The sequence below is a fragment of the Cygnus olor genome, chromosome 2 (genome assembly GCF_009769625.2).
Source record: "Cygnus olor isolate bCygOlo1 chromosome 2, bCygOlo1.pri.v2, whole genome shotgun sequence".
NCBI lineage: Eukaryota > Metazoa > Chordata > Aves > Anseriformes > Anatidae > Cygnus > Cygnus olor.
Window position 1 is genome coordinate 43,314,057 of NC_049170.1, and position 17,857 is coordinate 43,331,913.

General features: G+C 39.8%; 1 long non-coding RNA gene across 1 annotated transcript in view; it reads left to right on the plus strand.

The window, feature by feature from the left end:
• The window catches only part of LOC121065113, a 126,685-nt gene that overhangs the window by 100,231 nt on the left and 8,597 nt on the right, over positions 1-17,857 (plus strand). The window lies entirely within an intron of this gene.

The following is a 17,857-nucleotide window of genomic DNA, read 5'->3' on the forward strand; positions in this document are numbered from 1 at the left end:
AGGGATTACAAAATTTGCAGATGGTCACTCTTTTTATCTATGAGGTGTCAGGTGGGAGCAGACAAGCTATGCCAGACCCTTGTGCCTGCTCTACTTCAGCCTGCTCTGGGCTTTGCAGCTGGATTTGCTGTGAGCCCTGGTTGATACGCTCTGTGGTCAAAAAAGGCTGCCACAATGTGATAGGAGACTGCAAAGCACTACAGAAGTTGGTCCAGCAGCTTCAGAAAAGATCAAGATAAAATAACAGGCTGTTTTAAAGGGTTTTTAGCATACTGTTTTATTGCATCTTGGCTGTCGTTTGCTTTCCTTGCATGAGGCTTTCAGACTCCGCCTATGTATGCTGATTTTAACACTAGAAATTCTGTAATTAACTACAGCTAATTTGTTATGTGGCAGAATGTGGAAAATAATCTTTCTTTCTCTCTCTCTCTCTTTTTTTTTTTCTTCCGTTTGCCATTGGCATTTGGATGTTACAGAGGTACAGAGGTGTCTCTGGGATAAAATCCTAGAATTATGTTCCTTTGTATACAATAAATGTCCAATTTGTAGTGAATCTGATAGCAGAATGTACATTTATAATGAGGTCTGTATCTGTGTTCTTGGTTTAACCAAAGAGACATCTCTCTTCCCCTTACCTAAGACCACATTTCTTTTAAGAAATACCTTCGTGCTTTCTGTATTAGTATGCCTTTCAGCCTGCTCTCTTCACTTTGGTAATGAATATGTAAGTGAAAACAGCAAATATATCTGCCATCAAATTGCATACAGGCAAGGGGGAGTAGTCTCAAAGTGACTTTTGAACTTTTAAACCTGAAGTGTTTGCACCAGATGCTTTTTCTTATTCTAATCCAGCATGAAATGTGTCCAAAGCTGAATGTACTTATGCTAAGGCAAAATGCACTGTTTACAACTTACATGGTTCTCGAATGAATCATGAGCTGTGTGCCATGTAGTGCAGAGTCCTTGCACGAACTTGCACGCATGCACACACGTTGCTTTCCTGTAAAGAAATACTGATTTCTGCATCAAGTTACGGCATGCCACAAATCTGAAAGCTGGATAACCGTATCGCAGCAGCTGACATGACGGGGTGCATAAAGGATAAGGGTACGGACACTGTCATCTCATTGCTGGAAACCCATAAACAGTAAGAGGCCAAATGGGCATACATATTCTTTTTTGTCTCTGCAAGTTTTGCTGTTCCTAAAATCTTTCTGCCTGTCTTATGTGGTACAGACCTTGTGCATCATCAGCCAGTCACCAAGGGAGTTCATATGTTCTAGACACATGTCCTTTTCCATCTTGAGGGTAAGCTACATGTGTTAGCATGTACCAACTGTTGCGGAAAAAATGATTCATGAAGCCATCTCCTGAGAGCATGGTAGGGAGGGACTGGTGGGAAATTTTTATGTGAGCAAAAGGAAAGATGTTGCTAAATGTTCATGAGGTGAGCGTGGGAAAGCAGAAACGTCTGCAGAGGGCTCTGCCTTGTTCAAACATAAACAGTTGCATAGTGAAATAGCATTTTTTTTAAAATAACTGGTAAAGCTAAGGTCTCACCTTCTGTTAGCAGCTCCCTGTGGTAATGCCAACAATCCTTTATGATCCCTGTAGGAACAGCTTCTTTAGTTACAGCTATCAGAAAGAGGCTCTTCTCTGCCTCCTCCTCCTTCTGGCAGAGTTCCCAGACTGGACCATTTGGCTGACAACTTGCTCACCTGCATCAGTCGATGGCACACAAAGGCATCCCAGAGCACTTGGCTCCAATCTTCCTCAAGGTGAGAAAAGCTCAGTGACAGACACGCTCAGCATGCAAAGTCTCTCAGCACCAGGAGCTGTGGGTGTGAGGTTCCCCGTCACACTAAGTGGAGTCACACACCAGTTCCTGACAGCCGGCAATGAAGATGCACTCCAGCTGCCAGCCAAAACCATCAAGTGCCTACCTCGGCACCTTCTGTTCCTATGAGTTTAGTCCTAAGCAAATGAATATTTTTCCTAGACTTAATATAATAAATAAATCATGCTAAGAAGTGATGTGCATGAGAGGAAACGGGGTGAAGCAGAACTGTTAGTATATTTGTACAAAGCAAGGATATCTGATTTAATCCATTTAAGTTCCTTTCTTGTTTAGAAAGATCTTGTTTGTTTCAGATCAACCTGACAGTATAAATATAAATCTGCTCACTAATGCTATAATCTGAGTCTTTAATGAAGCCCTTTGAAGCAGAACTTACACACTGAGCGCTCTTGGTTATATATCCGTTACCTCTTACAGCTTAATTTAAACTCATAGCTTATACAGCAATAAGGAAGTTTCAAAATATGAAATTTACATCCTTGGGTAATCCACTGAAAACACTTATTTACAGTGATAGCAACACAGAAGGGGATTACTAATAGCTTTCATTTCCCAACCGCTGCTTCAGGCAGCAAAACAATGGAATAAAGTTTGGCTTTATGTGCAGTCTAATCAGTTGATTCCAGGATTACTGACTCTCTCTGGCTTCTGTGGCTATGAATACTTAAAGCTGGTCAGTCCTGCAGTGTTGCATTTGTATTCCTGCCATTGAATTAGCTCAACGCATGCTTGATGAGGTGGGAAGAAAACAACTGGAAGGGAAGAAATAAGGAGTCAGGGGAAGGACGTTGGACAGTCGGGGTTGTTTGGGATTGGTACAATTGTATTGGAGTCAATAAGACTCTCTGGGTGATGAATCAATACAAAATTTGGCTATAATATTTAAATACAAGAAAAAATGCTATCTTCAGTGCTGTGGAGACTGACCAGGGTCACTTACTGCTTACTTTTGCTTATTGTAATTGTTCTCTTCCAATACTTTTGGTGGCTTCTTTGGGGGAACTTTTGGTGTGGTTTTGTGTTAGCAGAGCCAGTCTGCTTTGTACAGGTTTTACATATGTAGGTAAAAGCAGTCGCTTGTTTTATTGTAACTGTGTAATTTACTTGGTGTACACAAGTTTCAGTGAAGGCTTGGCAAACCCAGTCTTGGCCTTCACTGAATCAGGCAAAGAACTCACCACAATAGGTGGTACAGGCACTTAGCTTCTGTCCTTGGGCCTTTACTGTGCAGACCTGAAATCCTGTAGTGCTCTCAGTGTTGTAGAGGAGATGTATGCATACAGCCTCATGCTTCACAGTGATTTTGAAGGGAGGGGTGTCAGTCAAAACTGCAATTGGTTGTATTTTAAGTTTCTCAGTCACCTGGCTGCAGCTGCCAACCCCCAGTCTTGTTCTCATTTTGGTGGGCTTGTATCAGCTCTCTTTGTAGCATCCTTCTGATGAGAACCACAGTGCTTCTCACAGAAGTACTGAAGTCCTCCTGCCTGAGTCAGTGATGGGAAGCGTTAAGGGATTCAGTTACCTTTTTTTTCTCTGTGCTCATTTAAGCACTTGGGATTATGTGGAAGGCATTGACCTAATCATCAGAGACCCAGTCTTCAAACCCTTCCTTAATTCTTTTCAGTACTTACTCAGGCAAGGATCCAGTTGACTTCCTTGAGTTCAGCCTCAGCAAGAAAACAAATTAAGGACTTGGCCTCAGCTCTGATTTCATACTCCATTTCCTTTCACTTTAACTCTTCCTTTTATCAGGTAGTGAAACTGCGCTAGAGGAGGGGAGAGAGCTTGTGTTTAGATGATGGATTCTTCACTTCCTTTTTTTTTTTTTCTTCAAAACACAAAGATGTGGAGGCTTGGGAGAGGTGTGAGGAAATGATAGCAGTGTTGCTAGTGTGTAGGGACTTAGTGAGGAAAATGGTACTAGCTTCTCTAAATACACAGAACATAAGCAGTTACTTGAACAACTGATTTCCCATAAAGATTCTGCAGCCCTCTTTAGAGCTCTTTATCTTATCTGCTGCAGGTCATGATGGCATTTCCTGGCTCAGAGAGGACCCCAGAATGCCACAGGATAAGTGCTGTTTCCTGCCCTGGCACACCCAACACTTTCTGCCATGCCCCCCAGGGCCAGAAGGCTTTGTCTACAAGTTCTTTGGTTATATATATGTCGTTTTTGTGGTGGACAAGAGATCATTTCTTTATCACTGATTGTAGATTCAATTTATTCCCCACTTGAGAGCAAAATTATAATCCAAAAATACAAATAATTTGGAATGCCAGTTCCATTTTAATTTTTTTAAATTTTTTTTTACATCTGTTGTCAGGGAGACTTAGCTGACTCCAAACTCTCTATTTTGAGGTTAGAGGCTTAGGAATGAGCAAAGCCTCCCTGAGGCTATACTCCTTTCTTGCATATTTAGGCTCCAAAGAACAAGATGGAAAAAAACTTAGCCTTCTAGATCTACTCCCAACTGCTTCATGGGTGCTATGAAAGGGCCTTGCCCTTTCCAATTCAAGTTAGCATCCCTGATTCAAAAGACGAGACAAATGCATGATTGTTCCATAGATGTCTGCCTCAGTTGAATGTCATTACTAATACTGGAATGCTGTCAGAGTAGATATCCTGTAGTTTCTTTGAGCCAGATGCATTCTGTCTGTGCCAAGAGTATTGGCAAATGCACAAACACACACAAGTACACACAAATATATTTGCTGTGAGTTCCCAAGCAGCATAGCTGCTTGCAAATATGAAAGATAGCTAAGAAATCAGGGCCCACAGTAACCCTGGGCACCCCCAACAGATGATGTTACTATAGGATCCACACAAAAAGTGGATGGCAATGAAATTCTCTGGGTTCCTCCAGAGAAGAGATGCTCACCTCTGTGAGAAAATAGCTCACAGTCCTACAGCTCAGTGAGTGAGGTCTGGAGCAATGTGAAACTTACACCTCCCCTTCAGCTAACAGGTTTCAGAGTGTTTTCAAGCTGACCTTTAAAGTTTCTTTTGTGCAAAAAGCACTTCGGTAATTTCCAGTAGGCATAAAACAAGATCTATAAAAAAAACCGTGTGCTCTGAAATGGATTGTTGCAGTCCTATTTTCACATGTGTTTGAATTTTGATAGGAAATGTACAAAACGGCCATAGTTATGTCACTGGTGTTTGCCATGCATTGCTTTTTGCATCCTGTTTCACATTTTTCACTGTTCATTAACCTTACTGAGGCACCTAACATGATGGGATTACCCCCACCCCAGCTGCCCCAGATGATATTTCTTTATGACTCAATTCTTCTCAGCTATTTCTTCCTTCACCGCAATCATCATGATTTAGTTCCTGGTTTTTGTTTTTTTGGTTTTTTTTTTTCATTCCTCCTTGCCCCTTAGTACCTACACATCCCCTGAGTACAAAGAAATGGAAGATTCTGAGGCTGCTCTGTGGTGTATGGGCACTGCCTTGTCTTTAAACTTGCCAAAATATTTCATCTGGAAGGTCCTGAGCTTCAGCTGGTGTAAATTGCTGGACCTCTGTTGCCCTGCAGTGGAGCTGAGACTGTATACCAGCAAGAGACCTGGTGGTGTTTAGCTTCTACTTACTTCTCAGGTGCTGAATCTTCAGGAGACCTGGACTTGGACATAGATGAAGCGAGGAAGAGCAGCTCTATAGCTACAATTTCAGGATCCGTTTTAATGAAACTCACTGGAGCATCACTGTGATATGAATATTAATCACATCATCAATTTTGGGTTCTATCCTGCTTCTCCTCAGGTTAATCAGAAAAATCTTGCTGCTGTTGTAAACCAGAATCAGCTCCTACTAGAGGATGATAAACTTCAGTTCAATCCTTCAGTCAGTCTTCAGTCTATGAATCTTTCACTAGTTTCACAGGTGTCAGTGGGAGGACATTTCCTGGGTAATGATTCTACAATCAAGCACCCCATCTGTAATGAAGACAGCTCCCCCAAAGAAAGGGGGATTCATTGAAAAATGATTAATCTGCCTCACCACAATTTTATCCTCAATCAGATGACTCAACTTTTTAACCGAATTCGAGAACCAATGCTGTGCAAATAATTCTCATCTGTATTCAAAGGGAAACTCAAACCTACTTCATCCATTATTCTGTTATTTTTATACCTTGTTCTGTAACAAGTTCCTAGGAAGGAAACAAATAAACTTCATAAACAACTTTTATTCTAGCTGTAGACCTACCTGAGGATAGAGCTATTCATCTGCTCAGCCAGCTGTGCCAGCCCCAAGAAGAAGGGGATGGATGGCACATAGTGCAGGAGGACATAATTCCCATCAGCAATAACATGGAGGATAGGTGTTATATTGAGGGTTTGCAGAGTGTTTCAGGAAAAGAAGTAAAAAATCTGATTTTTTTTTTTTTTTGTATTTGGAGAAATCTTAAATGTATTATTGTCTTTAAGCAAAACTGGAATTTATTGCAAATACTTCACAGCTAATGAGGGAATACTATATATTTATTTTTCTTTGACTCCAACAAAGGCAAGGACCATGCAACATATCTCCAGCAAAAAGGAATAGAAAAGCAACAGTTTTTAAAAACAATTTCTCTTTCTAAAGTGTCAGACTTTTTTCTGTGATTTACTCTGAATGGTACTTAAGGACCAGATCTTTCTTGCTGTTGCTGGCACAAAATGCGTTGTGGTTTCTACCGGTGTCTGGGAATAACCATTATGAGAGCATGGTTGTGGATAAGGCGGTCCTGTATATCATGCTTACCACCAAAGTATCTGAAAGTCTGCCTGCACTGTTCAGCAAAGTGGCTAACACAGAGGTTTCAGTACCAAAATAATCAAAAAACATGGCTTCTGTCACCCTACCTCAGGTGGGTTCAGAAAGAACTAAATACAACTTAACAGAAACGTAACCTCAAGAATGCACAGTTTTATTTTGTTTTCTATTCAAAAGAAAAATATTTTTCTTAATTACTTGGCCACAAATGAAACTCATCTTCTCCGTTTTTTTTTTTTTTTTGCAGGGTAGGTCTCACTAAAGCTGGGCGTAGTGTAGTGGCATAGCACAGAGGCATGATCAAGTGTAGATTGTAACAGTATTATATCTCTGTGAGTACATTCAGGCACAAAAGGAAAAGAACAAAGACTTTGTGGGTTCTTCAGTTTGCAAGCAGCATCCCATGTAGCTGCATTGCTCTATCTGCATTGCAGCCAACAGTATAGCTTTGGAAATGTTCCGAGAAGGAAAGAGTTTTCAGTTTCTCAAATATCATATTGGCTTTTACTAAGTAGGACAGCACTCATTCAGTGGTTCTGTGCTGGAGTTCATCTTGTATCGATTTACATTTAGCGTAAGCAGCCCCATTACAAAGGGAATTTTACACCACATGCAGTGTTTTTTGTTTGTTTTGTTTAAAGCATGCTGTGCCATAAGGCTGTTCAATGCCTAGCTTCCACACCATATTGCTGTCTCTTACTTAGTCTTCCAAACTTCATCACTGAACATCCATGCTATATCTTCTAGAGGTCTTTTTCACTGGGAAGAATAAACAGAAAGACTTTATGTTATTCATTACAGAGCTGTGTGAGGAACTACAGCCAAATCTTTCTTCTCAGCTCTACTTGTTTCTGTCTTACAATCAACACTTGCAAAATTGGTGGCATTTTAGAATGTTATTTAATTCCAACACAATCAAAAAATATATATTTTGCTATCAGAGAGTTTGGGGATTGCAGAGACTGGTAGCCAACAGCCACTAACAGCCCATGCCACTTATCATGGACATTTTAGTAAAAAGCAAGCCCCAATAAGAAAAACAAGGCTTGGATTTTCCAAGTTAGACTAAATAACTCTGAGAACTGGAATGCTCAACAACACTGCATATACTGATGCAGTTCCCACAAACCTCTACTTTTACAGACAGTCCTGGTTACTACATCCAAACCCACAAACTATTTGTTACTTAAATCATAACTATCAAATTGTATTTTTTTTTTTTTTTTTTTTATGAAACCACAACAAAGCGCATGACCCTAACAAAAAGAAAGGCAGGTGGAGAATGACGGTACACCTAATTTTTACCACGTGGAAACAGAGAACTCTTTCCTTATGAGGTTTTTCTGTGGTTCAGGGTCACTGAGGAAATAACAGTCCATGAAATTAAATCAACACTCATTAAATCCAGTAGATGAAGTTAGTCTAGATGCAAAATAAGCTAAAAAATTGATGACCTTACACAGCTTCTGTGTGGTTGTTTATGTTAGCTGCTTTCAGGATTAGGGGAAAAATTCTTTCTGGGCAATATAATTCCCTAGAAGTTAACTGATATACTCAGACGTAAATAGGGTCCTTTATGGTTTGAATGTTAGTGGTTCAAGTTTTAGTCTGGAAAGTATTGGTAGCTACCACAAGGATTTTCCATTTGCATATTGCCGCTGTATCTCCTAGCCTACAGCAGAGATAAGAATAGCATCCAATAAGGCCCAGCTGTAACTCTGAGGTCTGTGCTTACCGAGGAGCCGTACCACAGGAAAAGCCCCGGGGAGAATTCTAGCTGACTCAAACAGGAAACTCTCTTCAGCAGCGTATGCTGTAGGGACAGCTCTGCCACCAATACATTCACTACACACACCATACATCCCACTTGCAACCAAGGAGCCTACACCCACTGTACCACAAGGTGGGGAAATCCCAAAGCTGTCCTCCGCTGAAGGAGAGAGAGAAGGTCCTCATGAACTGACAGAGAACGTTCAGCAGCTCAGCCTTAAAGTTCCACATGGAAAACATCTGCAAAGTCACTGAATGAAATGGGCTCTCATAGGATAGTATGGCACACCAGTGTTTTTCAGAATATCAAGCAAGTATACTGGCATTTTCCAGATGTGGACTGCAGAAGAAATAGAATTTTAAACTGATAATGTGAAAGCTTATTTGTTGCCACAGCAAGATATCTACCTTTTTATTCTGACCAGAGTGTAAATTCTCAAAATTAAAAATGTTCTACGTGCCTCCTTTCCTTTATAGTCAAACCTAATCTCCTTAGAGGATCGAGAAGGTATCTGGGAAATAGTCGCTAGAAATGTACGTTGATAGGGAGACATGTATATTTGTAACTTCACGGCCTCTTTACAAAGCAGAACTTATTACAAACTATTCCCCAACAGTGCTTTAACATCAGTACCAAGCTGAAGGCTGTGGGTCAATTTTCTCCTCACTTGTCAGTGGGAGGATTGTCTGTAAAGGGCTTTTGAAGGAAATGAACAAAACAGTCAGCACTGGTGAACATAGAGTAGGCAAACATATTCTGTCATGAAAATAAAATTTATAAGATGAAATTCCCAAAATACATCAAAGTTGATGTCTATGAGACTAATCCCAGAGTCCATATTACTTCAGTTGTTAACTGTGTGGGCATACAGTGGTTTATTTTCTGCTGCCTCAGCACTGCAGCATAGTTAGTACACCTCCTCCCCAAACTTGCTTCTTTTGTTCTTGCTAATAACAAATTCTGTTTTAAACTAGTATATTTCATCAGCTAGATCCCCTCAAAAGGAATTCATGTGCACCTAGAGAGGCTGGGGTAGTAGGATGAGCAATAGTGCCAGAGGAAGAGAATACACTGCAAACTACAAGGGGCCTGTATTGACAGAACCACGTTGCTCAGGGCTTTGTCCTACCGGGTCTGAAAACCTCCAAGAATGTAAAATCCCTCTAGGTCCATGATCTAGTGCTTAATTTTCCATATAGTATTTTTATTTATTTATTTATTTATATCCAGGCAAAATCTCCTAATTCCAACTCACAGTCACTGTCTCCCATTCTACCACTGTTGACCTCAGTAACGACTGTTCACCACTGTGCTCTCAATAACTACTCATGGGTTCTGGAGACAGCAGGTCCCCTGAAGCCAGCCACCCCTTTTCCAGGCTGAACAAGCCATGTTCCCTCAGCCTCTCCTCACAGGGCAAGTGCTCCAGCCTTTCCTGTCTTGGGAGCGCTCCGCTGAACTCGCCTGCAGGTTATTGACATCTTTCTTGTACTGGGGGGCCAAAAGCTGAAGCCTGTGTTCCAGATACAGTGAAGCAATTGCTGACCAGAGAGAAATAACTGCTTCCCTTGATTTTCTGGCTGTTTGCCTGCTGGCACAGTCCAGGGTGCTGTTAGCCCTCATCTCTAACTGTCCCCAGCTGTCCCCCAGGACCCTTGTGTCCTTCTCCACAGGGCTGCTCCCCAGCCAGGCAATCCCAGTCTGTCCCCTGCTGGGTCTTAGACTGTTCCAGACACAGGGCATGGCATCTGTCCCAGCTGAATTTCAGGAGTTTCTTGTCAGCTCATTCCTCCTGTCAAGCTCCCTCTGCATGGTAGCCTTGTTCTTGAGCATATCAGATTCACCCCCTCCTCTCCATTTCAGGTTGTCTGCAGACTTGATGAGCATAAATCTGTCTCTTTCTCCAAACCCAGGAAAGGCCCCTGAGCCAATCCACCTGTAACCATTTACAAACATTTGTGTTTGTTACAAGCTTTTTCTATTGCTTTATTAAATGCTAAAATTGTTGCAAATGCTGTATTAGAAAAACTTTTAAGAGCAAATCTGACCAAACATGATGGTTCCAGCACGTTTGTTGCATGATAGTCTGAAGAAAATAGATTTGGTTTGCCAAGGTGTTTTATAAGGAAACAGGAATCAATAGAGTAGGTTTGCATGTTATACTTTACCATTTCCTATCTAATGAATTTATGGGCCTGGCAAGAAATGACTTAGACTTCAGTTTCAACTTAATTCCCAAGTACATTAAGAAAGAAATATATAGGAGCATCAGTATGCCCAAGAGTGAAATGGAGACCCGTATATTGAAAAGAATAACCTGTGTGTACGGCAGGATGGTGTTCAGGAAGATACAATTCACTCTGGTCTAATTTTGTTTTTGCTTTTTGCCCTTTGTTTTGGGCCCAACTCTTTGATGTGCAGGTTGCCCTGGCCTCAGAGTTTGTAGCAGGATGTTTCATTGGAAATAGCAAACTGAAACATTCTTTAAAGATAGGATTTCTTTTCGCTACCAAAACACACATGCACAAAAAGGCAAAATGCCAAAAGTGTCATATTTAAAAGACAAAAGATGCGGAGCCAGAAATTCCCTGGCTTCATTAGAGGTGTGAATATTGCTATGTAGTTTTTACTCCAAGTTTTGGCTCTCTTCTCACTCAGTTGTCATCTTTATTCATAAGCTTAGAAATTCTGCTGAGTGTGTCAACCTCCTCATTCGCTTCTGTGGCTAAACATGCCTTCTCCTGTTTTAGGAATATTTCTTACAGAACTTCTTTCTGACAATAAGCTTTTGTTCATTTGTTGGCTTGGTTTTGCTGTAAGGATGGGACAGGTAATCTCAGTAAGAAAATAATCCTTCCTTTTAGCTCCTCTGTAGTTTTATTTGCCATCTTATCTGCATGATTGAACGTTTAGCTGATATGATTGTTTCTCCTTTCTTAATAGCTCCAGGCAAAATTTTGTGATTGTGTCCTACTAATCTTACTAGGGTGTCTGTCAGCTTCAGTGCAGCTCTCTGGGCTGGAATACCATGGGATAAAGTGCTGTGTACCCAGGTACCCTGCATGATTTGGTCTGTATACGTAACTAAACTGCACCAAAACTAGCTTCAAAAATGGAGGCAGCAAAGCTGCAGTAGCCCAGGCTAATTAGCTCCCCTGAGAAGCCAACTGCACTACCTAAAGCTTTTCAGCATCTTTGGTCACACCTTGTTTTTCTTTCTGGAAATACTTGGTGTGGCTGCTTGATGTCCAAGCAACATTCTTGCCATCCCTCCTCCGTGTCCCCATCGATAGTTACATAGAATCATAGAATGGCTTGGGTTGGAAGGGACCTTAAAGGTCGTCTAACTCCAACCCCCAAACACCTTCTTGACATTTGTAATAAAAATGTCCATTCTTAAAAGCACTTTGTTTTTGGCTTGTTATTGCAGTCAGTGTACAAGATTAGGTAGCAGGAGAGAGGCACGCTGAAGCCACTGTCAAAAACTAGGATGTCTCTGTTGTCTGTAGATCTGAACGGAAAATGTATGAGACCTTTTACAGAGAGCACTACTACACAGAGAGTAGCAAAACTACCCTTCCCAGAGAGTCTTGATTCAGTATCACATGACAACAACACAGGATTTATTGAAGGTGATATCGTCACAACGTTTTCAGGTTGTACATTCAGTCTGCAAGCATAATAATGATCACTGAGCCCAGCTACCTTTTAAAAGCCAGATGCAAGGATGGCTGATATTGGTGGTTTGGAGATGGTCATTGCTGTGTTTTGCACCAGCTGGTTTCATCTGATAAAACAACTGTGGGCAGAATTAATTTGGGAGTGAGTAGATGAGAGGAAAAAGGGTTACTGGTGGTGGTATCCACCAGTCCAGAGGTAGCTCAAGGTCACAGCATCCAGACGGGGTCCCAGCAGCCCTGGACCTGACTGGCCCATCTCCCATGCAGCTGTGTGAGCCCACAATATCCAAGTGGCCGTCAGTGCTGTTCTGGTGGTTCTTCCATGTGGACTTAGTGTTTTACTGCAATGAAGAACCTTAGGCAATGTCAATAATATCTGTCATTAACGTCTACTTCTCAGTTATAGAACAAAATGCAGCAACATACGACTAAGCTGTTTTTATTGTTTACCTAAGAAAGCTCAGTTTAGAGGAAAAATCTTTTTTTCTCAGTGTTGGTCCCAAGTGTATCAATCTTTCCACGTGAAGCATGTGAGGTGTCAAGAAGACTCTTGACTTTCTGAAGCCAAAGATATGGCTGGTATAAATTTACATTGTCCATTCAAAATTAATGGAGCTAAAGTGTTTCTTGCTAACACAGGATCTGGCCCTGAGACTGAGCAAGGAATTTTACTCAAAAACACCATGTATGTTACTCCTGTACCTCCAAGTTGTTCAGAGAGGTATGTACCTCAAAGCTCCAGAAGTTAAGACATTCATGATGTGAACAGGCCGAGCGTGAGGTTCAGATACTATGCACTGTATCTTCAGAAATGGGATAGGAGGAGGAGAAAACTGGAGTGTCCGCTGTACTGTTATCTGCTTATGGAAAGGAAATTACTGTGGAGAAGACCCAGAGAGAAGTGCAGAAAGGAGAACATTGGAACAGAACAGGAATTTGTGTCCTTTGATGTGAGAGAGACTCACTCTGGTGACAAGATATTTAGCTCAGTTATCCAGTACATTTCTACAGTGGCAGAAGTAGACAGCTTCCAGTTTTAACTGATTATCTCTTCTCAAAAAATATTTAGGGTGAGCAGACACACAACTTACTTAAATACTGCATAAGATATCAAAAAGAAATAGGTGCCATATGGCACCTGCTGTAATTGCTATGATGGAAATAGCAATACATAACTATCAGAAGAAAGGGTGCCGCGCTTTAAAAAAGGTTAGAGCTATTTTATGTATTTTTAATGACCAGTGAATAAATGATGCAACATACATTTTACATATCTGTGAAGTAATGAATTTGAGATTAAATCATACATAATGATTTTGAGGTGCTAGACACATGTTTAATATACTGAGGGGAAAATTGCTTTTGATGTGAAGCATGCATATAATTACAAGTATGTTGGATTGTTCCTGAGAATACCTTTTACACTTGAAAACTCTTTAGCTCCAACAGCAGACCCACCATAATACATACAGAGCAGACCTATAAGCCTCATTCCAGTTCATCTTCTAGATGTCCAGTCATTAAAGACAAGTGCAGAATATTCCTGATTTTACCTAATCCTGTTACTGTCAACTACAGTGATCTTCAACAGGAGTCATTACAAGGCACACATGAACACAGCTGAACATGTTCATAAATGAGTAGTGATGTATTTCAATAATAATGATGATGATGATGATGATGATGAAAAAACTGTATACCTATTTTCCAGAAAAAAGAAAAAAAAAATTGTTCATCAGTTACAAGTATTGTTCAAACGGTAATAGAAAATTTTATTTTACTTTTTCCTCCAGGCAAAATGATGTGTGACTTTGGTTACTGACTGGAAGGAAACAAAGTAGTTTTTAAATCATGGAATTTTTTGGTCAGTTTTTAACTCTTAGGGAGAAAGTCCATTGTCTGCCAAGCAGATGAGTCTTCCAGCAAAGAATTTCAGATGTGATTTTTTTCTTAATGTAATAAGACACTATGCATTTTGTCCTCAGTTCTCTGAAAGGGATCTCAATGAAGCAATTAATATCAAACTGAAAGACTGACCAACCATCTGCCAATTCCAGCACATTCAACACAACTGATGCTTTATTCAAATGCAGAGTCAGAGTACAGACTCTGCCATCACAAGAATTGATTTAGCTCAGATGGGAAGGCAAGAAAGATATGTAATTATACATAGAGTGAAACCTGCTCGTATAAGACTTTGATGCAGTAAAGTCTTTTCCTGCTACACAGAAGGGGAAAAGATAAGAGAAATCTTTCAATATATTGCAGTGTGTAAGATGCAAGGCAAGTCATAGTGAATCTTTACTTGGCAAGAAGTTGTCCGGGGAAGAGGAAGAGTTGGCTCATTACAGAAGGTTTTGATGTTTAAGCTGAGGTATTCAGAGATGCTAAAAGTATTAAACACCCAAATCTGATTAATTTTGGTGGACTTGGGCAACATAATCTTTGGGCAACACCTGACTCATATGTTTTGACATTACAGAAGGCAGCTGCACAACAGGAAGCTATCCAACAAAGGGAGAGGAAATCCTGGGTTGCTTGGTTCTACAGAATATAAATGAAGAAAATGTTATGAATAAGGAATCAAAGCTTGCAGAAGACATTTTGTGTCAGATTCTGACCACTGATTTAGTAAAAGCATGTAAATTAACTGCAAAGTCAGCTGGAAAAGCTATATGAGGTTTTCTACAGCCTTGGGAGAACCTATAAGTCTGCAATACATTTTTCCTCAATTAGTTTGCTTAGCTGTAGGGGGGATGGGTTAGAATTTTGTCTTGAAACAAGGGTATAAAATCCTCACCCAGGTCACCGTTCCTGTATTTATACAGAAAGTGTCCTCAAGTCACTATGCAGGATGTACACATCCTGTGAGAGTCAGAGAAGTTAGAGGAAACAGGATTTCTCAAACTAGGACTTTCATGTCTTGTTGTAGAGATTCCAGCTTCTGATAAGGGGAAAACATGACAATTGTCAAAAGTAAAGTAGTAGGTCAAAAAATACTTACCTTTTCTTTTTTTTTTCTTTTTTTTTTCTTTTCAATGCTTTTTTTTTTTTTTCTGTGAAAATAATGCTACCCTGTCTATGTGACATATCGACCAAGCTTATCCATACAGTGTGCAGATCTAGCAACAAACACAAAGCACTCAAACTTTCACAGAAGTGAAAGTGCTATTTAATTTATTCCTGAGACTGTTATAACCTCTGCTTTGATAAGACACTGATCTAGTCATTCAGAAGAAGTTTATTCTGAGTCACCAGCAACTCTAGGAGATGAGAAAGTTGTAGTTCAGGACTTTTACGGGTAGAGTTTAAAAATGTAACTTGCTTCTTGACCCAAATTCATATGCCTTAGTATTGGCTAAATATCTTCATTTGTTCACCTGTTGATTCCTATTTGAACCCCCTACAGAAAACATATTATCTGTATAGTCTCGCTATAAGAGATAGCCATACCTTTCTCCTGAAAAATGTTTCTAAGGTCAGCTGTTCAAACATTGCATGCTTTCCTTTAAAGCAAGCTGAAACTAATTAGCAGTGTGAGAAAATGATTGCTAACATCTGAGTCAGTGTTCATGTAGCTAAGCACATTACAAAGTCAGGATAGCAGATTTCTCATGGTCATTTGTGGAAGACAGGTATTCATTTGTAATAGCATACCAGTGTTTAAACCACAGTTTTGCTTCTTTCTTCCCTATTTTGTGTTTTACAGGTTGACATGGATTTATTTGTTGCTTTGAAATAATGAAAGTGAATTGAATTTACTTTTGACTGATTTGACATTGCTATTCAATCTTATTGATTTAATCTGGTGTGAAGGAGGGAGACTTTCTGGGACTGGACATTAACTGCTTCTATGTAACCTGACACTCTTGCTGTATCTGCCTTCTCATTTTAAATATTGCTGTTGATGTTTGTAAACCTACTGAGCCCAAGGAAGTGAAACTTGAAGAACGTGAAATAAATCAGATTTCCTAGCCCTGATTGTGCCTGCTGCTGCTTGGGGAAAAGGGTAGGAGACCTCTAAGCTAGAATCTAGCTTCTCTGCAGCCATAGTTGTTTCTTGTACAAGGTTCTCGCTCCATCTTTTCCATTAAACTGCACCTCCAATCCAGTCCACAGATAATGACTCTTGTAGAAAAGCTGATTGAAGCTCTTGATACTAACTTTGCAAAGAGAAGCTGAAGATCTATTTCACTTTTCTCAGCATCTTCTGGAGCTAGCTGCAGCCCTTGGATTGGTATGTTGGCAGAATGACAGCGCTTCTGTTAAGAAAGTGCAATGTCTGTGAGTGTCTTCAGGTCTCGAATGACTGTTTACAGGTGATGAGGTGATTCTGTACATATGGCTGCCTTTCTCCCTATATTTCTAGACAGCATTTTCTCCTTTCTTTTGTTGAGCATGTCTGCAGTGATACAGCATCACAGAGGAGCAAGTTTGAGCCCTGTCTGCTGGTTCTTTAGGCTGCCTTGCACTGTTCAGTTGCAACACTGAAACCTGCCTTGACTGAAGGATAACACCTGTCTGAAATGATCCACAACACTTTCACCCTGTCACCTAAAAAGATGCCATCACAGAAGATTTCTTATCTTGGAGGGAAACATTGGCAGAGGCAAATCTTCAGGCTGCCATTGCTTATCTAAAGAATTGAGTCAAAATGCAAACAGGATAGATTTCTTTGCACCAATTTCTTTCCAACAGGAAAGAGCTCTATGCAGACTTAATGACCTGGCCGCCTGCTGAGAGAGATAATATATGCAACTATCTCCCAATAGATTTCTGCTGTAAAAAGATACCTTTTTCATTTCACTCTTTTCATCATCATGACATCTAACATGGAAGTAGAAAGAACAAGAGTAATTTTTAAGGCATTTGTTACTGCAGTGTGAAACTCTTAGTGGGCCTTGTAAGTTAATACACATCTAAATACACAGTAACACCATCAGGCTCTGAGTATCCCAGGAACAGCTGGTGTATTGGCTGCTAAGGCCTAATCATCTTTTAACATACTCTGCAAATGAATGTAGTGAACAGGTATGACTGTCAAAACCCCTGCTGCTCAACATGCTCTGTTCCTATGCCAGCTATTATGCTAATTTTTCAAAGATGGTGAAGATTAAAAGACAAATAAGATCTCAAAATGGAAAGGCAACATGCAGTTTTATGAAAATTAATTTTTTATTTCTTCCTGATAGTGTTAAAGATAAAAATTATTGACCTTACCTTTCTAATTCCCTTCTCTGAATTTCCGAATCTATATTATTTCCTTTGAATCTTTATCTAATAAAACATGAAAATCCTGTAGCTCCTTCAGCTAGTGGTGTTTAGTCATTTCTGTTGTCTCAAACTAAAATAATAAAAAATAAAAACCATTTTTAGAAGATGAAAAACTAAAAACTTCTCGTAATTGTCCAAAACAAATAGCACTATAGTTTTCTTAACAGCTGTGGGTTGTTCAATATAAAAGATAGTGATTTATTTAAGCAGTTTATGGTATCTAACGATGGTATTCATTTTCTACTTAATTGTATTTAAGTAGCAATCTTGGACTACTTATGTCAATTCCTTTTATGGACTTTTTCTTATACTAATGGACTTTTTCTTATATTAATTATTATTATAATTATGTAATATACATTCTTATATTAGTATTTCCTATGTTGATAGGGTAGGTATATAAGTCTTCTAGTCTTTTTAGTGTTTCTTGACCCTTTTTAGCCTTTTACTTGGTCTTTTTTCTTATTTAAAAAAAAATGATTTAAATGAAACTATTAAAAATTCTTTTTTAAAGA